General features: G+C 38.7%; 1 protein-coding gene across 2 annotated transcripts in view; it reads left to right on the top strand.

The window, feature by feature from the left end:
- The window catches only part of LOC138135615 (furin-like protease 2), a 97,899-nt gene that overhangs the window by 46,060 nt on the left and 26,773 nt on the right, over positions 1-25,066 (top strand). The gene's annotated exons all lie outside the window — the stretch shown is intronic.

The following is a 25,066-nucleotide window of genomic DNA, read 5'->3' as shown; positions in this document are numbered from 1 at the left end:
ACATCTGAGGCCCGGAATTAAGCAAGAGATGCGGCGAACGGACGGAATGTTTAATTCAGTTCGGGGTTGAATTTGTAGCTTGTGGGACATTACACGAAACACGTCGGCGATCGAGAATTTCCAAGGGGCGGAAATGATGACACACGTATCGTTTTATAGTTGTGAAATTCGTAACGTCCGAAACTCAAACTGAATTCGGTGTGATCTTTTGGCCGTTCGACTCGACCGGTTCGTTATTTATGAACGAACCGGAGTTTTCTTCGGAGACGAGGTCCGCAAGAGCTTTCCACGAGTTCGTTGCGTGGAAATTATAAATAATAACAGGTATACACAAGGCAATAATTCAAGCAAATTTCCTGTTCTGTTTAGGTACTCTCGGTGGTCCTTAAAGTTATGAAGCAATTTCCGTTTGTTAGACCCTCGCGGTTACCTAAATTATTAATCGTCATTTATATATGCGAACGGTTCGAGGTGATCGTCGGAATTAATTTGAAAAATATTCGGACCGAGCGAAACGTTACGAACGAATTCTCAGGTGGACGCAATGACGATTTTCATTTGAATGTCGAATTAAATAAAAATTAATTGAAGCATTGTTGTTTCAGTTACAACAACGAGTAGGTGGACAATACGCATTTTAATCGATCCTGGAAACGTTTTTCGTCCAATTAAAATTTCAATTTTAATCGAAGTTGTAAATGTGTTCGGGTAACGAGAGCGTCAGAAATGTATTCACGTCTCGGCGCCGGTTAGTGGCCGATAAGAAATCATGCATAAAAATGAATCCGAAGTGAATCCTTTCCTAGGGAGGCGATTTAGCCGGCACACTTTGCAATTTCCGAAGAGTGTCGCATTAAATCGTCCTTCAAAAAAATAACTCGCTCAAATTAACGCGAAAACAAATCGAATCAAATACGAAATCCCGTCATGAATATTTATCTCTTCGAACTTTCTCTCTGTTTTGTTCTTTTTCGTGACCGATTTTTACTCTTCGCGAATCATTAAAAATTCTAATGCCGTCATTTCGCCGCGACCGGAATACTCGAAGCGGTTTTTTTCTTCTTCCGAATGCAAGGTTGCGTCGACGTCACCAGGTGGAAAAGTTGCCTGGTGAAGCGTGGCCGTCGGCGATTGCAATTTCAAAGTCAATGACACGAGTGTTTGTGGTCGTCGTGTCGGGCGATGCTTTCGGTTTCGTCGCGAAACTAGATCCGTATTAATTATGGTCATTAAGTTCTGCATTAAAATGTCCGGCGAAGGGGGTACCTATCGGAGTGGAGCGTACCGAGCACGTAATTTTCACAAAGCACTTTAAACAAACTGGTCTCCCTTAATTATCTGGTTTCGGGTTGCAGTTACAAATCATGCTGTCGGATACTATAGATATTCGGCTTGCTCATTTCAGTGTAAATGTGTAATAGCTGTAATGAGTTCATATATAACTACCACGTTTCAGTGCCACTATCCCGTCCCTAATTCGGGAATCATTGGAGTTATTGGGACGAGATAAATCACTTGCAGGTGCACCCCTCCCCTCCCAAACAGGGGAACCGTGTTGTTGTTTTTTTCTGTAATTCCTCGACAATGTAGGTCCGGCTGGTTAGTGTGAAAAATTTCAAACGATTGATTTTCAATCAGTCTCCGGCGTTGTTTGCATGGTGGACTCTCCTTTTTCTTGTAGATAGGTTTACGGAGGTGTTTGAGATTTTCTGCTTTATCTTGCTCCCGAAGATAGTGGAACTATTTCGGTATCTTCAGTCACCTGCTTTTATTGAAAGTAAAAGGTAATCTATTTTGTGGATGTCAGCACGAGCACGCAACCGCGTGAGCTGCTCGCAACCTAATGCCTTTTTAATCAGAATCATAAATCAGATCAGCAATTGATGTTGTGAATGTCGCTGTCATGAATAGAAGCCATTAATGCCAAACACATAGTAACGTTCGCTGTATCTACGGCAATATGTTATTCTCTAGTTGGCGAGTGTGTGTATTTAGCCCAGTGCACTTAATTAGGGTAGTTTGTAATTGGTGGTACTTTTCATTTAGTCTGCTGTTGGGAAATTCATCGATCGGTTCGCCTCCTCCCGTGTTTTTTTTTTCTTCGATAAGAAACCCCAATTCGTATTTGTACAAATTCGAGTCGGCGGTCGCTGTTTGCAATTAATTAAAATTAATTGACGGTTAATCTGCGATGAACGCAAATTGGCATGTGTCTGGAAGGGACGTTGATTGCGGATGTTGCGAGTCGGCATCAACTTTTCCACCGAACGAGTGTATCAATCGTAAACACGGTTCGACGACGACGTACATAAATAAAGAGTCATCTCGCATCTCTTATTTGCTCAAATCGGGGCAAAACTTGCGAAATTGATTCGTCTGCAAATTCGACGTTTGCACATGACGTTCACTATCCGTTTCGCATGCGAATCGGTCCGATATTTGTGAAATTCAGCCGCCGTGATTTATGACGTAGAAATTTTAATTTTCAACGTCGCGCCGCCTCTTCGGACGAATGAACAATGATAATTTTCCGCCAGACCGTCCCGTCGATCGGCTTTTCCGCCCGAACCAATTAAGTTTTGACGCGCGGCTATGTTGACGCGTGACGAGTTCACCTGCGCGACGCGAATGGAGTCGTCTTCCGGGCGAAGAAACCGAATGTTGAGGAGTTGCAGATGTTGGTCGAACATCCGATCCAACTAGCATCGGAAGTTTTAATTTACTTGGAAGACGTTCAGATCTGCAGTGCATTAGCGAAAAAATTCCACTTGTTAAAAGGCACCTGTTCTGTTAACGTATTTTTCACATGGAAAGTGGAGCGTGATAATCGAGACGGAAAAACCTCCGATTGGAAACCGGTCCAAGAGGAAAACTGTGTGTTGCTGCAAATAAAAGTCGAGCTACAAACAACGGACGCCGCCAGATCAGGCGGTGTTTTTTGAAATTTGAAATGTCGCTTTGTAAAAATTGATCGACAGTGTAGAATGTGTCGTCCTTGTCATTTACTCCTTCGAGGCTGTGTGTTGTTAATGTGCAATGAAAAGTCGCCTTAATAACACATAAAATATAATATATGTAGATAGAAATTTTGCTCGATGAGTAGAAAATGAAGCGAGTCGTTTCGTAAATTAATGGATAGAACAGAATGAAGAACCTGTTCTAGGTACTCGTAGTAAATGAAGCAAGTTCCATTAAATTACACCAAGCATTAAAAGAATACTCGGGAGGAAATTGAATTACGCAAAGTTTAATTAAATTTCGACGTATAATTTTCAAAGCTGTTCCTATTTTACCTTGTTAAACTTTTTATTTCGTTATTCCCTCGTTTCGAGTAGTTTTTATTTAGCTCTAATCTAACTTGGCGAAGGCCATTCTTCACTTAGATCCGGTTCCGAGTTGGAGTCGCCGTTGCAAATCATTTTCGAAAAAGTACGCGGCGTAATTGATCGATTCAAGTGTTCCGTTGTATTTTTCGTTTGATAAATTAATTTTGCCGCAAGATTTACGTACATAACTCAGCTCTTTGAAATTCAATTAGCGACTTAATAAATGTCGATTGAAAGATATTCAAGACGTTGAACTTGAGTCGCCGTTATTATTAGTTTAGGTCACAGTTGATTGGCGATCGTAATTGGATTAAGAGTCGAATTTTTCGTCTCGAATTTTGTTCTAATTTTGCGAAGCGATGTTTCCTTTGAAGACATGATTATAAACAAACAAAAAAAACTTACTTTTGTGCCAGCCCTCTGATATTCGAAACTTATTAATAAACCTAAGACGGTTAAGGGTGTATTTTCTTGCGCTATTATGTTACAAAGGAATTCTTCTGGATCGAAAAATTCCTTCGATAACTTCGTTATTAGAATTATTCTTTAATCGAAGCGACGTTGACATTTAGTTAAAATTACAACTAATTGCATTTCTCAGCTAATTAACCAGAAACTGGTATTAAATTCTTCACAAAATTAATATCGAAATTCCCCTCTATTTCGCACAAACCACAGTACCGAGACGATATTTCGAGGGAATTTCTGCCTGTTTGTGTTTGTGCTAAAACCGTGTTCGAGTCTGTTGTCGCGTGAGAAGGCGCATTGTACTGTTGAAACGCCCACTCGGATGGTGCGTGAAGTTGAACGGTTTTGAAAAAATAAAATAAAAGGGCGGCGGCGTCACGTATCGTTTTGAATCCTCAGTCATCTTCTCGAGGGCACTTGTTTTAAATTTTAATAAGATCAGTCAACAAGCTGAAGTGTGCCATTTTCATTAAAACCGGTGTATTTGAAGTGGAGGAAAATGCTTTTAAAGATTCTCCATTTTCCCGTTTGTAGTCCGGTCGTCGTCTTTTCTTGGTAATCTTCAAATGTTATTATACGGGTCATAGTCATGCAATGTTTTCCTCGACGCACACCACCAACTATACCTACTTCACCCTCGTTATTTATTTTCTCGGTTAGCTGATGCAGTAAATAATACAATTTCCATCGAGGATATTAAAACGGGGGGGCGAGCAGAAAAATTACGTGAAAATATTCCGATCTTGGTATGTAAGGTTGGTTGCGCAATTAAAACAAAAATAAATCGGTGGAGAATTTACACACATGAGGAAATTAAAATTCCTGTGTGCACCCTTCGGCGAGTTTATCATCTTGTAATTAAAAAGTATTGTGTAACACATTGTAGTGATTTAGTGCAGTTTGTGTAACTAAATCCGGGCTTTTGTACGGAGTGCTACTAACTGAATTCAACACGGTTTAATTATTTTATCAAATAAAGGGCGGACTTAATCTTTTTGGGTCGCTTTAATCATAATAAAACCATTTTTTATTCGCCACTTTTAAGGGGTTTGTTATTAATGTTGTGGAAAATAAATTAATTATCTCTGTGCTCGATGTAATCTCATAAAGTAGTTCGTTCAGCTGAATTAATGGTTTTGTTAGTCGCATTTCGAAATCATGTCTATTATTTCAGAATATATCAGGCGATTCTTCTTTCACTTGAGCGAACCGCTCTGCTTCTGTTCCGGCAAATAAGATCATTAATTTTCCCGTACGCTGATCGGTCCCTCCCCTAACGTATGTATAATGAAAATGAATCGTCGGAAAGTACACGTGTACACGTTCGTCCCGCTTTATCAACGTTTTCGGCGTTTTCGTCCGTTTTTTAACCGGAGTCCGGAGTTCGGAGTCCACAATCTAGGTAATTTGTGTGACACCTGATGCGACACCGCTAACGCTTTTTGGGGGCACGTAACGTCGGAATTGGCCGTACGACGCTTCCGTACGTCACATCTCTTTCGTCGAAGATTTGCCGGAATATGATTTCGCAAACGAGCATCCTTCCGTTTATTACCCATCCGGGATGCGGGTAACGGTAAGATATCGGGTCAATATTTTTCAGAATAAAGTAATTTGAAATGAAGTGCTCGGACGGATTCGGCTCACGTCCCCAGCGAAATGAAGTGCTAACCTCATTGGCTCAGCTTTATCAGATAAGGTTCTCTCTCAGCTGACCTCGCAAGGACCCCATCAGTTCTGACTGGGGGATGCCGTGGCAAATTGTGACACCGCAACGACGCCACCCCCGCACGCCGACCGCCGCCATCTGCTCGACCGGCCGAATTGTTTTATTCCTGAGCGGAGGGAACGGACCACTTACAGTTTCGCGATCAAATTTACCGACCGTAAATTTTCTACGCTCATTTGATTTTTCCCCCGCCCGTGCCGTACGGGAATTTATCGGCTTTCGTTTTTCAATGTTTCATCCGTTCGGGGGATGTGTGTTCGTATATCGTTTTTTGTACGTGTTAATTGGAAACATCCTTTGTCCTTCGAGTGAAACGTACCGTCTGGACCACGAGTCCAACAAAGAAACCGAAACCGAATCGAGGAAAAACGTTCACGAAAAAAACTACATACATTTGTCGACGTTGTGTTGAAAAATGCAATTAGTCCCTTCTTGCAGAAATTCACGCTAATCACCGATCAGTTGCTCAAATTCTTTAAATTTCCGTAATTTTATTTCGTATTTGAACGTTGTACTCGTACTCGTAGTTTTACTGTCGTAATCTAAGCGTGTCGGGAGTACGACAAGGTTGTGCTTTAAAACCATTGATGTTTGTTTTATTTATGTATTTCATTTCAAGTACAGTACAGAATACAAAGTTTTCAGATGGGACAGAAAACAATAACAATAAAAAAAATGTACATACAGTATGTCCCCGGATTGAGGAAAAAAAAGTATTTTTGATTTTACGCAAAAACTTCAGAGGAATAACATTTTTTGCTTGATTTGAAACCTCCATTTCCGTTATTAAAATCTCAGTATTGACATACAGCATTCTTAAATTAATATTTTCTGTTTTTCTGTTAACATTTTTATGTTATAAATTTTATTACAGTTTGCCTTGTTTTTTTCACAAACAACCTATTACTGTTAGAAATCATTTCAAAATGTTGTCTTTAAAACAAAGAATTTATTTAATCCACTGGACGGTTTTCGTCTCAATTACAAAATTTAATGAAAAATTTCCCAAAACTTATGCATCACGCATGGGTGTGCAGAAGCTTATAAAAAAGTTTCTAAAAACTGGATTAGTGACTAATTTACAAAAAATGTATAGTGAAGACCTGCCTAAAAGTGCTGAAGAACCAAGACAGCGCATAATAAATGCTGTAGCATCATTAACAATTCGAAATTCGAAGTGCTATCGCGGCCATCCAAAAGTGAACGTTTTTTTTTTATAGTTTGATTTTTACTTTAAATCATAGGCGTCCTAAAATGTCAAAGTTTGACACTAGCGATAAAAAAATTATTGAAACTATTTTTTTTTTTTAATGCCACATCTCACTCCGATTCAGACAGCTAGGGCTATTGCAAAGCTCGAAGAAAATTGGTCTTTGGCTGCTGTGGCCAGAGAATTACATTGCAGTAAGACTTGCATCTTCAATATAAAGAGGTGTTGGCAAGAAAACATGCTTGAGAGGCCAATAGGTGTTGAAAAGGTTTCTTTACTAAAGTTTACTTTCACTTTAATAAAGTATTAATTACTTCTCAGTCTTATTTTTATTAAAAATTATTTATTACAACTTTTTATTATTAAAATAGTAATTCCTGCTGCACGAACGCCAATGAATACAGCCTGATTTAATCTAACGAAAAATACGGAAATTTTCGCAAGCTATCGTTCACTTTTGGATGGCCGCGATTGTACATATGTACAGTTTTAAAAAAACTTCGATATAGGGATGAATTATGTGCAGAAACACGACGGAGAGTTAGTAGAATAGTTTTATAAATATTCAGTTTTCGTTTAATTTTTTCAAAAAAAAAAAGTAAAATATTTTTTCTGCATTATTTTTTTTATTAAAGAAACTGACTCATCATACATATATCCTGCGTTCATTTAAATTTATCCTCAAAGTTGACGTTGAAGAGTCGATTGTGAACGCACTATAGGGATTACGGATCACGGATCAGCTGTTTAAATCGTATGTTTTTACACGAGTGATGCGTTCGCAATCCACTCTTCAACGCCAATTTTGAGGATAAATTTAAATGAAGGCACACTATCAATCTCATATCGACCCTTTCGTCATTGGAACACATTTTAATTAACAAAAATTATTTCAGAATTATACAAAAATGAATTGTCAAGTGATTGTCAATAATGACAGGAGTGTCCGGATTTCATAGTAAATAAAGGTATCAAATTATAACCGAATAACGTATTACGGGCTGCATTTAAATTTCGTTAGGGTCGGAAAGTTATGTGATTCAGTCTGTATTTTCTCAATCAAACATATCCACAGAAACAATATAACAATGACAGTGATGTTGCAAAAATTATGTAGGCATGATTATTGTGTATAAAACACGTTTTACGAGTGGGTGGCTTGTGGGTGTAAACTTCCCACTTGTAAAAGATAGGAATTCTTTCTACACATGTTGATAGATAACTGTTTTTACGTATGTAATTAAATAACGAATATACTCGCACTTAACAACTGAGACCCAGCCTTAGTTTGACAATTATGTTTTTGTAGGCCGGTCTACCACGGTCTTCTGAAAAGTTTTCGTTTTTGAAATTATTTTTATTTTTCCGTACTTATAATCTCTTTCAACTTAAATATGCCTACTTTGTCCAACAATGCTCCAGTACCTTTGTAGCATCCCGGAAACTTGATTTATCCAGTGCAGCTTTGTGTTTATTTTAAGAAAATCGGTCGCCACTAAGACATTTTTTGAGATTTCGGAACAGATTAAATTCAGACGAATGTAAATTCTACTTCAATTCAGGAATTTTTGACACGGAAAGAACACTTGAATGTTAGTAGACAAATATGGCGTTACAGCTCGGCAAAAATTCTAAACAGAACATTACACGCCAGGCGATGAACTTCCCAAATGACTCTCGTCCGATTCGAATATTGTTTTTCCTGGATGATGGAGCTTTAATATTTTTAATCGCACGATGTAAAATTTTTAGAGCTTTTCTAAACGCAGTTTTATTGTTCTTTTTATTCGAACCATGCTGTTGGCGTCACTAATATTCTAAATGCAGATTTGGAAATGAACTCGTACGTTTTCGATTAATCACAATCGAATCTCAAACGAAAAGTGCACAACTTCCGCAAATCACAAATCTTGACGCGCCGAAAAAATTAAAGCTGTTTTAATTTTGACGTGAAGAAGAAACCCCGGAATTTTTTGCTACCTTAATTAGTAATTAGATATTAAGTCGTTTATTTATTTCTCTTGCTGTTGTGCTCCACCCTTTTGCTCACAAAACTCCAACGATTTGTGTGGGATTTGAAAAGGAATATCTCTAATGAGATTCTCGAATCGCGGCGACTGAAAGTACTCGTAGTTTGTTAAGTAGAAACTTGCACGTTGCGTAATTTCACTTTTGCTGCGACCACGAATTATTAATTAAGGGCAGGACGTCAAGTGCACGATTTTTCCCGTTCGAATAGAGCCTTATCGAACGAACGGAAATTTGTCGTCGACCCACATTATCTGGTACAGTTGGAGTAATTTCGACGCTGCGAGTCGGCTCTAAATAAATATTGAGAAAAGTAATTGTCAAAGCTTGCTGTTCGTATCCATTATGAGCTTCTGGTTAACATCGTGTAATTATAGAGTGGCACAGATTGTCATGTTTCAGCGGCGCAGCAAATTAGAAGGCCCGTGTGTTTGTTAGTGCTGCGCCGAGAGGATAATTTTTTCTCCCAACTTAGCTTTCGACTACATTTAGTAAGGTTACGAGTCCCCTGTACTTGGCAAACTTTCCATCTCATTCAATTTATCTGTTTTATGCGTTGCAAGTGAAGAGTTTTTATCTCCATCGATTTTTCAATCTCGAATAATGCTCCGTTCACTTGTTCGTCACATTTCGCCGTCTCGGCGCGATCGCAAGTCAATTTAATTTCCCCGTACGGCGGAGTTCGAAATGACGGTTTTCGGACAAATTTCGAAATAAAGAGAGCCGGAGATCCGGCTGTTCAACATTCAACACGTAACAGGGCGCCTCCCTAATATTGCCGGTTTATACACCTCGCTCGGGCGACGATCCGCGATTATGGGGATGCTCGTCAGATACCTACTTTCGAGGTGGAATTATCGCATTTGCACATTGACACTTATAGTCCCGATTTGAATAGGGCACGTACAAAACGCCCAGATCGTTCCAATCCGATGCAGGCCACATGCCTTTGAATTATCATGAGTTCTGATGTTGCTGGGATTGTCAGCCATTAACAATAATATCACATAACTCGGTAAAGCGAACGGCACAACGGGCGTCGTGTTGATTTTCACATGTGACGAAACGCATCTCAATATGCGTGAAACGTTGACGCAAGCACCGGAGAAATATTAGTCTTTTTATGTGTTTGCTTAACTGAAAATCACTACGTTATCATTGAGATGAACGCTTGAAGTTTCTAACTTGGAAAATGTTGGTGGTTCGCAATAACCTTGGTGTTTGAAGAGATAATAGATATTTTTTATGTGAAAGTGGTTCGATGGATTCTTTTTTCCACGACAGAAAAACGTCAACTTATTGACCGAGCACATAAATGAAATTGACTTTTTGCTATTTATCTAATTCGACTTTCTCCGACCCATATTACTTTACTCTCTGCCCACATCCTGGTCGTAACAGTAATCTTTAAGCATAATCCGTATCAAGTGTAGCTGTTGGCATTTCTTTTGTGCAAATTCATACCCTCGGGCGAGGTTTTGCGTCACAGAAGGTGAAGATATGATACTCCAGTCTTAAATTTTAATTTTATAAAATTGTTCCAAGGTGATGATGTGCAGTTTTGTAGGAATACACCCTGTATTCTAGCCTAAAATTTAATACCAAATCCTTTCTGGAGATTTTTTAAAAACAGTTTTTAGTGTTTTTAGTCTTGTGTACAACTTATTTATTAATGTTTTGAGATAATATACCATTTTTTTTAAACGGATGATAAGGACAATATACCAGTACCAGTGCTGCCAACTGAACCATAATGGTCATGCTTACTAGATGTGTTTTATTTTTTTGATTGCAGGGTATTACATATAACTGATTGTAAGTGACAAATAAATCACTGTAACAATCACTCACCGTTGATCTTGAGCTTATTGAGAAAACAACTTCTCCAGGACGCCATCTTTAAAAGTAAACTTAATGAGACTGAAAAGCGGCGTGGATGGCATTTGAAAGCCTATTCGGCAATTTCTTCTGGAATAATAAGACGGAAAACTACGAGGAACTGATACAAGAAATGCTTTCCTAGTATTAAGCTCTTGGATGCGATACGTCCTTAAACATTCATTTACCCTAGTCTCATTTGAATTTCTTTACAAAGAACCTAGGAGCTGTCTCACTCTCAGGTGAATACGGGGAGAGATTCCACCAAGATATAGCACTCATGAAGAGGTCTTATAACGGAAAGTAGAGTGCTTGCAGATTTCTGCTGCTCAGTTTTTTTTTTTTTCAATAATGATCATAGCTTCCAAAGAATACTCCATGTAATTATTAAAATCAAATAAAATAAAAAAATATATCCCCTAAATAAATAGTATTTTTAAGTTAAACCTTGACCCCTCTAAAACTGGATGTGGCAGAGCAATTCTGTTAGTGGATTTGGATTCGGCACATACGAATCTATGAAAAGCACGTGAAATTTTCCACGGGAACGAAAAAACTTCTTTTTTTTTACCGACCAATATTGTCGGGTCGCGAAATTTTCGTGTGCAGAAATTTTTTGTGCAACCCGCGTACTAAAATAAAGAGTGAATTAAATACATCGAAGCGACGACAATGAAAAAGTTCGATTTTGCGACATAATGATGTAGAAGTACGTACAATAACACGTCGTGCGACAATGCAGTATTTTCGAACAAGCCTAGATTTTATTTGCACGGTTCGGTGAGCCACCATACTCGTACTTGTAAATACTTGTTTGAACTTTGAGTACACAATCTTGCCGGGGACCTGTTGTTACCACGTGAAAAATGGAAAAACAATAAGGTCGCTAAGAGAGTTAAAAATTTACATGCGTCAGATATTTACATTTTGAATAATGTTGTTTATATTTGGTGGCTCCACTTTAATACGGTTTCCATGTTGGATATTATTCAAATGAGAAACTTTTGTAAATAAATAATACCCTGGGCACCATCTCCGCATTTCTGATTCATTTTAGATTAATTTGATTTAGCTCGTGGCTGAGACCATACAAAATGTTTCGTGTTAACGGTCATCCAGAAAATGAAAAATTTCAAGAAAATGCGATAAACTGGAAACGTGATATTTGTGCATTTAATGTAACGTGGTTTTATTAACACTTTCACAAATAATTTTCCTGCCGCTATGTGTTATTGATATTGTACATCACGAGTAATTCCAGAAAATACGAATGCGCTTTCAATAAAACTCTAGCCGGGCATGTTTAAAAACTGTTCTATACTCCGAATAATAATTTTATTTTTCACTGTACTATGAGCAAATTCGTAAATTATGTTATTGAAAGTTTTAATATCGCGCTTTTAATAAAAATGAATACAACCATATCGATCCATTTTCGTAATTTGTTCGCGCAAAATTTTGTTAATACGTCGAAAATGATCAGTTTTATTTATATGTATTAAATTTTTTCGCATCGACTGACTGTTGTTCAAAAAAAACGAAGTGAAATATTATTATGGTAGTAAAAAAAATCGACCGGCAGTTTTCAGTTCGGGGTGTGGCACCTTTCGGCGACAAGAAAATCCATTCTTTTATTTTCGATGTTTTCTGCGACAAAACTTTTAATTGGTTGACAAATCATTAGCGTCAAAATGTATTTACTTTTTTTGTTTTTAATTGGCTCCCGTTTGAATTTGTCGCTCAGTACGCAATTAAAAATTCTTTGTCACGGCAAATAATGAAAACATCATTTTTTCCAATTAAAGAAATTGTCTAGTCGGAGTGATTTTCTCGTGACAGACGAATAATGAATGTTCATCTGGCGCCGGCAGATCAGTCTTTGAATGTTCGATAAATTCGCAGTTTATGTTGGTTGTTTATTGCCCCACTCATAACCGCACCACTTGTACTTAAAATGAACAACATCCAGCAGAGCTTCGATCACAAATGGTGGAGGCGCCGGGTTCACAACAACTGAAACATTTTTGAAGTTATTATTTTAATGCAGTGTTCACCTGTTTGTGTTGTGAATGTGGAAATATATTTAAAGTGGAAACGAATACTTGTAAATTATTAAATTGTGCGGATCAAAGTCAATCAATACTCGTTCAACTGTTACATATTTATGACTACGATTATAGTTGTTATGAAGTTTCGATTAAAAATAGGAACGAGATTCTTGGAAACTGTTAGATATCGAGTTGTTTTTAATGAGGTCGACATGCAGATTTTGCAAATACGTTGCGAACAAAACGTCATGATCGGAATTGACGATTTCGAAAAACTTCCGGCGAAAAACGACTATTATAATGTATTACGGGGTCTTTTACCACATTCAGTCCATCGGGGAACGTTTGTCGGTGGCAATAAAATCGTTCCATTGAAAAATGTGTTATAGATTATTATTGCCGTTGTTCACATCGGTCCCTGTCGGACGGTCATTTTTTTTCGTCGTGTAGAATTAAGAGACAGAAATGCGTATGTGGGTGGACTGGTGGGTCATCTTTCTGCGACAAATAAATGACGAAATGTTAGCGAAATAGATGGGAGGGTTTCCATGCAGAGGACTTTTTATTTCTGTTCCCATTTGGACGTTATTGCTGCAGCATTCGGAGAACGAAGCGGCCTTTTAAACAATCGAGTAACGCTAATGCCTTCCCACAGCACATAATAATAAATGTACACGTTGACAAGGTAAAAAATATATCGGCCATTATCGCCGAAGGGGAAAAAATATCGCGATATTTAACCGTCATAGACGCAGCGAACCAATCATAATACATATAGTGCCGAGAATGAAACGAACATTTCAGGCAATTTTTGTCGTCCTTGCTTTTAGCTTATTGCCGTCAGTTATTTACATCGTACGTCAATGAAATCCCAATAGACTGAAGATTAGTTTTCTCCGTGTACAAAGAACGTGTTCGCTTCCACAACCGAACGCCTTTTCAATCTTAAATATTGGTCCCTTGTTTTCGCATTCCTGTCCTTGATTATGAATCGCGGTTCTCTTCATCAATCTTCCGGATGGGCGCTAATTTGATTTTATTGAAATTCGTCTTCTGTCTCTGTTGGCAAGTTCGTCGTTAGTTTCGAACTGGTGCGCAAAGAAAGTCGAGCGGTGATAATCGACAGGAGTGCATTCGATCCAGCTCAGAACCGCATTCTGCACGTGAAACGAACTGTACACAAGAGCATCAATTGCTACTTAAAACGTGATGAATTATTGAAGCGATCGGGGATCAGCCGGGGGCGTGATTTTTCGCTGCCGCGTGGACCATTCCGATTTCGGACGGATTTATATTAATAAATCCCTTTATGATGATGTCGATAAATTACGGATGATTTATGGTCGGTGCATTCTGCAGCATTGGCATATTTGCATGAAAGATTTCGGCAATATTTCCGAATTACAAGTAAAAATATATTATCGTTGTTTGCCCAGCATTATTCACAGTTACGTACCGTCACACATCAAATCTGTAAATTTATTATCATAACTCTGGCACGCAAACCGTCACTCTCTCTGTGTGTACACGAAGCGCAAATATAGATTTGCGTCGAAATTGCGTCCTCGTCCACCCAACTTTTCATAGTTTTGCGGTGTTAAGTGGCCTTTGTGCAAATTGCAGCTATAAAGTTTCACAGCCGTTAAACTTAGACCAACGGTGACTAGATGCCGGCTTAAACTTTGATTGTAAAGCTCGTCCCTGATGTCCTCTTTCCAAGATGGAAGACGCTTGCAGGACCACACATGTAAGGTGGTGGCCACCGAAGGACTGTTCCGTTTCGCCTGATCTTCGCACTCTGCTGGCGAGGTTCTAATTTTTCCTTTTGCGAAGCACCGTCAACACGACGCCATCAAATCTTCCTAAATTCTCATTTCAAATCGGAACATTTGAAAACCCCTGGTTCGTGGGCAACCAATTAATCACATCGATTAAATAGTGGGGGTGCACCACAGCACATCGCGATGATAAAAACATTTTTATAATAACGCCGCATTTACATGACAAGGGTGGCGGCGACGTTTTGTTGTTTTAAATTTAAATGAGAGGCTTTCGTTCGGTGTCCATTCGATATTTAACCGATCGGCGGTCAAACGGAATGTTTGATGGCCGACCGGTTTGAGTTTCTTCCTTTTTTTTTGGTAGATTTTGGCGGTCGAAAAACGTAATTTACTATATGCGGCCGGGGCTGTTTTCATACAAGAGTTCTGACTTTAAAATAATTTTCGTTGCGCTGGGCGTACGTAGAAGTTTCCCGAGAGACCACCCCAATCTAATAATTTCACGGGGGCTGTCATATACGTTTATTCCGGAGCGTATATTATACAAGTACGTATCCTAAAAGCTAACCGCCGCCGTAGGTAGTTCCGGCGAATTATCTTTTTTGCGTATCAATCATTCATTTGCATTTCCGGCGTTGATTAAAGTTCCCCAGAAAATGTTAATCGGTGGATTTTCTTGTTTCACGGAATGCTGAGGGTGTCTTCCATTCCGGCATATCTTAAAATGATACAATTCCTACAAACTGCAAAGTTTCTTTATGCTCTCGAGTAAGTTTTAAAGAGGGTACTTACATTAAGTAGAAAACCAGAACATTAGATGGGAACGACTAACCGCACCGTATTATTATAATGGTCCGTTTCTAATTCGGGGACATTCCAAAGAAAGTATCCGCTATTATAAATTCTCCGAGTTCAGTTCTTGTCAATTATGGGCGAGTTAATGTTATCAGGAGTGGAATCATCTGGGCGGTACTAATTGCATGTGTAGCAGCTTCGAGATCGAGTACGCTTGATTAGCGAATATAATTATTTTTGTTGACCGAACGGCGACGGCGCGTAATTGGTCCAGGATTTTAGTGGTAATTGTTGACGACTCGGAGACGTTTCTTTGTCGTTGATTTTAATTAAGTTTCGCCCGGAAGCCGGGAGCAGATTTTTTAATGGAACGCCTTATAAAAAAGTAAAATTGTCAAATGGGATTTGGCCGGGAGCAAATCGAAGCTGCAACTTTTTTGTGGCTTTTTGGCAAAGAATCGTAAGCAGTTTAGGAAAAGTTATGGTAGTCGGGAATCGAATCACAACCGACTGGCATAAAGTATTCGAACGTCTCTCCGATGGAACGGTGAAATGGAAGTCGATGCAAGATGCCATTAGGTGCATTAATCGAAACGGAATCGTGGACGAACGTTTCCGTCCGGATTAAACGTGGAAATTTATTTCGGTCGGATCTTTAACTTGTTGTCATGTTTACCCGGCGGAATAATTAAAACTATGGCAAGGTAAATTAGGCAAATTTTCAGCGAAAGGCGTGCCATTCTTGTGCAGCTAAACTAATTAAAATATACCACTGCCTGTTTTATTCTACTCCACGCGGCACACGCAATTATAATTTCGGTATGCAGCAACGAGCAAAGGCGTACGTCGTTATTAAATTACAAAAGAAAGTCATTCGGTTAATGTTTCCCCGTGTAATATTTCGTAGTGCCGCCCGTCAGATTAAAGTTATTGTTCTTTCCTGAATGAGGGCGTTTTTATTACGGAATCGTGTTCAACGAAAACTTTGGGATTTTAATAAGCCACCTTTGAAAAAGAAATCGAAACTGGATTCTCGCAGGTGGTTAATAAAATTTTTGCCGACCCGACATTTGCATAAAATACAACCGAATTTGTCGAGATTTTCTGATATATGTACATGTATATTTTTTTTTATTTCTTAATCCGACAGTCTCGAGTATACGCCTGTCCCTTTAATCTTCTAAAACGCGACCGGTTCTCCAGCCATAAAACTCGGGACACATGCACCACATTACTTACAATTAAGAGTCTACCCCTATTGATTTGTCGCGTTGCTCGGACACCTCAGAGATCGAAGTAAATTACAATTAAAGCTACAGCTCGGAGTGCACTCTAAAATTTTAAATTAAAATATCGTCTTGGAGTTTACACTTCTGGTAGACGTTGACTGGTGCGTTTATTTAAAAAGTGTAGCACCACCGTTACCAAATCCTTGTGCAGTGTTAAATTGGGTACCTTTGACTGGTGAGGAGGTGAGAGTTAAGCGCCATTTGAAACAAGGATCGAGGGTGCAAACAGGCGAAACTCCTTTGTAAGACAAGTCACAAACGTAGTACAAAGAAGTTGTCCAGTCCGCTCAACTTGAGCGATAATATTAGTTGAGAAGTACTTTGGTGAAGATCTGTAGGTGGGATTAGATTCAGTAAATTTTCAGACAGCAATTAATAACTGCTTTAAGTAAAAAGATAATGATATTAGAAAGGAATCATTATCTAACTGTCACAATAAGGTACTATTTGTACAAGGGCTATCTGAAAAGTTCACCATCTAACAATTTTGAATTTCAATACACTTTGTTTAGTGCCAAATCTAATTCCTTAATATAATAGTTTTGAGAATAAGCAGTCTTAATAAAGTACCTACTTTACCTCATTCTACGATGCTGGAGATTCCACATATTCACATGTTATTTTTTTCAGTGACATGTTTTAAATAAGTATTATCTGAACTATTATTATTATCTCTTACTGGTAAAATATTTGGGATATATGGATATCAGACCACGCCAAGTAAGGCGAATAAGGGCGGGTGTATAATGGATGTAAACTTAGGATAACATCTGACACCAACCCTAAGGCAGATATGACGCCAAAACGTATTTCAATTCTGAGATTTTTGCCATGGAAACCATGCTTGAAGGGCACGTGCATTATAATGCAAATATCCTGATGCAATAGTAATTTATGCAACGAGTTCACAAACTACTTTTTACTCCGTACTTTTTTTCGAAAGTTGGAAGTTTAATGGCATGTGTAGTAGGTAATCCCATGAGTGAAAAAAAGATACTTTATGCACGAGTTCCATGCACTATTTTTTCTACGACTCTGCAATTAGAAAAACGATCAACATCAAAATACAAATCTAAAATTTCACGGTTCTAAAGCAAAAATCGCCAGACAATTTTCACTTTCAATGCACTCTTATAATTCGACTGTTTCGGTGCATGTATCACACGGTGGTGTATTTTTTAAGGATTTTTAATTTTTTCACTGTTACGTTGAATGTTTTGTCGTTGAAGAGTCGATCCTGAACGCACCACGGATGACAGATCACGAATCAGCTGTTTAAATCTAACCTCACTTTTTGCGTTGTTTGTGTTTTTAGTGCGTAGAGTGGTGCGTTCACAGTCTCTCTTCAACGCCAACTTCGAGGATAAATGTAAATGAACGCCCGATGTGATACAAAAACGTCTTACTATAGTACTTCCTCATTATTATTTACCCCTTTAGAAAATGATCAATAAACGATATGCGCACCCCACATTGTAGCCATACCTTTTTAAACAGACAAAACTGAATTTGTCTTTGGTGGTGCAAAATCAACATGATTCTATGGTTTAGAGTGGGATTTTGTCGTGGGTGTAGTAGAGTCCGTGTTGATTTCCGATGTCGTAGCACTTCTTGAACTTCTGAGCTTTAAATCTCAAAGAAAATGTTTGAGTCGTAAATGAAGAAGAGTTCTCGTTGGCGTGAAACCTTTGTCAACAAAAAATCATTATTACCATGCACAATTTTTTCCATATCAAAAATACACACACGATCTGCAAATTTAAATAAACTATAAAACAAACTGGTCAAAAGATTTACTTGACTTATTTAGACGACAGATGTGACATTATGACGTGATAAAAATGTTAGGCACAACAACTTGTGTTGGGAAGTACAACTTGCATTTATATGCCAGACCACGAACTTTTCAAATGAGCCTTGTATGTCGTACTTGAACGGTTTGTTGTTTTTACGAATTACACAATTTTAACAAGGAAAAATTCATTTTAAATAACTTGTCCCTCCGCCACCCGGCGGCACGGCAATTTTGCCGGAGTACACTATTACGGATATTACTATCAAGTAATAGTGCAGTGCTTATCAACATAATTACCGGCGTCTCGCCTCCGCATTTTGACTTTGTTGTGTATTATGTTCTGTGTCAATGTTAAGGAATTTCCTCACGATATGACATGAGTATAATAATATACCTTTTTGAATTTCAACTACCAATGTGTTCCCTAAATCCAGAATTTTTAAATTTTTAAAAAGAGATTGCGGTACTATTCCCGTTGCTGAAATTATAAGTGGTAAAATAGAAATTTTTTCTAAACTCCAAAGATTTCTCATAGCAACGGAGAGCTCTAAATATTTATTAATTTTTGTGTTATATGTCTGTGTTATATTATGGGAATTTGGAACAGCTATATCTAAAAGATATGCTTGCTTTTGTTGTTTATTTAAAATAATAATGTCTGGTCTATTATGCTGAATGTGAATGTCAGTTAAAACTGTGCGATCAAAATATAATTTGTAATTGTCATTTTCTAAACAACTTTCTGGTTTATAAATGTAATGTGGTTGTGTATCCTTTAATAAATTGAATTTAACAGCTAAATTCATGTGTATAATTTTAGCGAATATATCATGACGTTTCTTATATTCGCCTTGAGCCAAAACGGTGCAAGAAGAAATGATGTGTTCAATGGTTTCCCCTTAAATTATTATTTTAGAAGTATTTATGTTTATAATTGGGAGTAGTACTATAGTACCTAATCTCGAACTTTTTGAAAAATATTTCTGACAAGTCGATTTATTTTTTCTATTGAACACAACCCACACAAGGCGACAATTTTTTTATTGTTAAACTTGAGACTCCTCTGCGACTCCGTGTTTGGTCGTCGATTCGAAGGATCTCGACTTTCACTTGGTTGCAATCATCGGTGCGACTTTAACCTTCGATTAATGTCGCCGCACCACCCCCGAGTGGTGGGGTGGTCGTGCGATTCTCTTTTCAGAATCGTGAATGTATTAGAAAACGTCGTCGATATCGCTCGGAGATCAGGAAGTCGTCGGAATGCTACCTATTTGTAAAATAACAAGGAGCGGTATTACGATGGAGTGCGTGCGAAATCTGGTTCGTTCTACGGCGGAAGGATCGCAAACAATTCGAAATCATTTTCATGTCCTATTTAGTGGGGTGTGAGAAGCAATTACCGAGCTGCGGACGTTCCTTTCGCCTGCGAGCCAATAAACACTTCATCATAAATTCAGAACTGGAGAACACAATGGCTGGAAATAAAATTAAAATGCTTAGCACTTCCTCACTTTAATTTAATAAGACCGGAAACGTAATTGCCAGGGCCCCCCGACTAATTATTTTATCAAATGAATCACAAAAAGCTCGCCGCAGTCGATATTCTTTTCTGTTTTTATTGCTGTGTTCCACTTGGGATGGTCGTCAGAGACTTGGATACTTGGCGGTATTAGGGTTTTTTCATCTTTTCTGATTTGACCACCACATCTAATGGTTCTCTATTTCTCGGGGTAAAAATTATACTTCTACCTGAGGTGAAAGGACCCGAGTTACGTCCTGATGTGCAATATAATGCGGAATTTATTGCGCAACTTGAACGAATTGAAGTGGATTAAAAGGAGAACGTATCTTCTGTCATAAACGTGTGTTGGTGCTTTTTACTTATTTACTTAAGTACGTCTTCGGTTGTTGTTTTCATCACTTGATAAAGGCACATCGCAAAATCGTTGTTCACGGGATAATTTCGACATTTCTTATCTTCACTCTCGAGAGTCACTACCGATCAATAACAAATCGGCAATCATTGTTACAATTGAAAGGTTATATTTGTAACAATAGCTACCGCTTTATTAAATATTTACTTGTCCGAATACGATAATTTCCACGATAAATTGACATGACTTTAGGTGGGTCTTTGATGAAATGTCCTTTATGAAACATAGATACAGGTTTTTTTAATATAAAAGGAAAGAAAAAAATTGTTCGTTTTTGTTTGAGCGTCGTTATGGATATCAATTTTTCCACAACAACATAAAAAGAGCAATTTATTAGATGGCGGGGCTATGAAATTGCAAATAATTGTTATTCAAACACTGAAGTCTGTTGCACACTGATCAGTGTTCGCGTGTTCCATGATTAATTCACCTGATTAGTTTTTTTATTGCTTTAATGTATTCCGCCAGTGATCCGAATAAATTTTCCAAAGTACATCCTCCATCTACGTATTTGGCATGATATATTTTATTAAAATACGTACATGCGAAAAAGCAATATCTCGCTTGCAGTTTTTTTATGGAATATATACATATAGGAATCCTCTAAAATTTATTGAGTTTTTATCTGTGGCTGGTCTGAGGGTATTCTAGGTTAGTAAAGAAAAAAACCTACCAAAATAAAATGCAGATATTTCTCAGTGCGTTATCGTCCGACGTCCCAAGGCACTTACTTTTTTGGGATCCACCTAGCGCCGCCGCGCCGTCACTTTACTTTGAAATTGTTGCCGATCTTGTTTTTAATTTTAGCCGTTTAATAATAATTTCCGCCCTCCGGACAGTTTCGCGATTGATCCGGTTCCATTATGAAAATTTATTAGTCGTAGAGCAAATAGGGCGGTCGTTGGTTCAGTTTTGAGCGAAATTAAAAATTGGAAAAGTTGTTCGGCTGTTGTGCATTCTACAACGAGCGACCCCGGGCGTTGGAAAATTTAAATAAAAATGTGTCGAGGCTGTACAAATTAATTTATTCACGATGGGTCGGCAGCCGTTACATATTATCAGCGGATCGGATGCAATGGGAATAAATCCGCTGTATCAATATTGATGATGATTGATTGATCAATCATCTCCCGCAAAAATTCAAATGTTTGTCAAATATAATTCGCCGGTCGTTTCCACTTTTTTCTTTTGATCTGCATTGCCCGTTCGCGCCACCAACAAATTGTATCGTATACATAAACAATTAATTTGCGCGCCACCCTCAAGGGTTATTTTCGTTTTGCCGAGCTGTAGGTGGAGGTCAAATAAACATTTGTGTTGCGTTACGTCAACACGTTCAAGTTGTTTGATGTCTTACGGAAAATGTATTAAATTAAATGGCGGCGGCATTGACAAAAGGGTAATGAAGTAGCTAATCTTGGAATTCTATTCAACCCCGTTGAATACTAAACAGCGTTACTCCACACTAAAAGGGACAACTATGCTCTTATTATTATGAATTAAAAAATGTATTCTTTGGGACGGTTGAATGTTAGATTTGGGGTTTTATTGTGTGCACCAAGTGGCGAGAAATTTCTTCATCGGTTAAAGTGCAATAAAAACTTGCTATATAAATTGGTTTTGACTTAGCGCCTCTAACGTCGACAGCTGCCGTTATTAACTCTTAACTTTGGGTGTGTCGCCGTTTGTGTTGTTAAAAATGAAAATTCCAGTTCCGCTCGTACGACGTAATAGGGTGTTAAATTGAAATCACGTTCGGCCTACACTTTGTACCTTTCATTGTGCAAAGTTTGATGGGGCCTGATTCTATTTTGCCATCGATTTGTGTCAAATTCTCGACGTATTTTTGTGAATAGCACCCTCTCGAACTAAACACGTATTTGCTTCGCGGGATTTTGCCGAAAATCAACCTGCAATCTTCCACATTTCATGACGGAGACGTACTTTACGAATGCAAAATGAGAGCGCCGACTTTTTTTCGTCTCTTGATGAAATTTTTTTCACAGATGGGAATTCGATCATCCGCCGATAAATGGCCAGTTTGTCACAATGTAATCGAGGGACACACACACAAAGGCGGTATCGCAGATTGATCTAGATTAAAAGCCGGCAATTTATCCGAGATTATTATTCATGTGCAAATTAGAGTGCGCAAAGTGAAGAATTTATTGCGCGGTTTTAAAATTTAAATGCGCCAGCTTGTTGCACGCAACCCGGAGATAACTTCGGCAAACAAATTAAAAACGTTTCGATTCTTGGAAATTTTTATGAAATACGGCCGCGGCGCTCTGATGGATGTTCGCCGAACGTTCGGCGAGCAGTTGTTGCAGTCGGCGTGCAGGTCGAACGGACTCGGTTCGCCTCATAAATTATTTATTTCTGGACGAGATCCTCGTGGAACGGCTCGTCGGAAAATATTCCTTATCGAGGGAGGCAGCAGCGAAATACGGGATCAACGGTAACGCTCTGGCGCGCGTACGGCGTGTGCGAGTGTTCCTCCAGCCCTCCCAGTTGATCCTTGTAGTTTTCTCGGGCTTCCTGCTTAACACTGGTCTACACACGCATTACTTTCACTTCTTGATCTCCCGAACCTTTGTTGCTCCGTCGTTACGCCCGGTTAACTGTTACCTAGAGCGGATGTAACTTGCATAAAACGGTCTTAACTCCTAGGTTAACGTGTGTTTATACTCTTGACTGTAAGCTGCACCACTTTACATTCCGAACGTTATCAAAATATTTCCACTTTTAACCCCCGTTACGTGCGTGCTATACATTTTCCTATTTCAGACTCGCAGCACACCCACCGCGAAAAGAAACACGCTTTATAACAGTGCGTTTGGTTCTACTGTACTTGTATGTACTTCTGTTTTTAAAGGAATATTCTAGTACATATAGAAAGTTGAAGAAAAAAAATGTATAATGGGTTTTTCCTAAAAAATTGGGCTTCAAATAGGTACCAACGTCTATTGATAAATACAACTTATGCAGGATGCAGGGATAGTGACCGCTGGAACTCGGATACGCCCGAGAATAAAATTCGCATCATGACGCTAGGTAGGGGAGACTGGGATCAGTTGTAACATTTAGACTTTGAGGTCTTATTATAATTTTAATCTAATAGCTGGGTTGGAACAATGAATATAACGTTTCAGGAAACTTTCAGCTAAAAATTCAGCTTGACTGAAGTTGTGAGAATTTTCTGAACGTAACAACAACCGTATAAAGTTAAAATTTGGGCGAGGAAGAGGGCAGAATTGGTCTGGTAACTTTTGACGCCCAGTTTATATTTTCCTTGTGAAAAACAATAAACTCCTCGATCCGTGCGCTCATAAACTTTATTAATATTGGAGGAGTACGAGGAACATTTAGTAAGATAAATGTATGGAAGTTGTTGGAGTTGTAGGTTGGTCCAGGCGAGCACGTGACGGGGGCTCAAATCACCGTCCATCGGCTCGGTAATGGTCCAGCCGACCCTTAACTGGCACTATAATGGTCCATTGGCACTCTACAATGGCTCCTTTATCCAATCACCCGCCCTTCACGGATGTGTTTTATAGACCCGATCGACTTTTAATCTCCCGCGACCACGCCGTAGGTATTTTCAGGGTTCAGACCCCGAGACCTGTTTATTTGGCCGCAAGAATTTTCTCCACTTTCCGGCATGAATGTTTGATACGCGGCGGTGTTTAAACTTCCCCCAACAACGAAGAGTTGCCGGGTTTACTCAATTAGTAGAGGGTGGCGTCGTCGGGGCTTCGCGTGTGGGTTTGTTTAGTTTGTTTGATTTGCCGTTAGAATTTCTATTTAATATTTTATGAAAAAAAAATTCGCGAAAAGCGTAGGGGTGCGGATTATGCTCCTCCTCTCGCATTTTGAATTTGTCGACTTTCAATCTTTTGAAAATTTAATCAGCGCCTTTGTGAACGCGTTCGTTTAATGGTTAAGCTTAGGTGTAATATCTTTAGGACGAGAGCAGATTAAAACAGTTACCCTATCACCTTGTAGGTAATATTATCGAAGGTAATTGACAATTTATGCTCACTCGTAATGGCAGAGTTACGCTTCGGTTAATGCTTTTATGTCTTATATACACGAAATAAAAACTTTGGTCCGACCTCTAATAATAGCTGTAAAATGTGAAAATGGCCTTCTTTTATGATAAAAGCCACCCCCAAAGCAACCGTTAAGGCGCTGCGAGAAAAAAGAACTGTAAGGGCATGTTTTTGCGAAACAAACGACGCGAGCAACACTGATGCGAGACATGTTGACACGTTTTAATATCTGCTTTGACTTGCAAATCGCATAAATGTACGTACACATTCCGAAAACGAACTGTCTCACGATTTTATCGACTCGCCCAAAGTCGGATCAAATGACACAAGAAAATATATTAAGACACGAATGAACGTCCGCAGTGCGAGATCGAGCACTGCCGTGTTGAATTTGAGAATAGTTGAACCGTTTTAACAATAACTATTAGTGACTGATGGGACGTTCGATTCGAGCTACAATTGGCAGAAAAACGAACGGTAAATGAGCGTAAATCACAATCAGGTGGACGAACAGCAAGCATGAAATTGTTCATTGGGGGTGCAAGTGCACAATCTACGATATTTATGTGCGTTTGTGCAATTATTCGTATTTATTTGGCGAGTCTCCGTTTCGTGAAATTGCGGAATTAGCCGTGGAAGGGATTTTAATTCTCGTTCATTGTCTGCGAGTTCGGAATCGAAAACGCGTTTTGTCCGGGATCGACTCCGGTGGAGGCGGACCGAATGGAAAATT

This window comes from Tenebrio molitor, chromosome 7 (assembly GCF_963966145.1).
Source record: "Tenebrio molitor chromosome 7, icTenMoli1.1, whole genome shotgun sequence".
NCBI lineage: Eukaryota > Metazoa > Arthropoda > Insecta > Coleoptera > Tenebrionidae > Tenebrio > Tenebrio molitor.
Note: the sequence above shows the minus strand (reverse complement) of the source record. Positions and strands in the feature narration are given on the sequence as shown.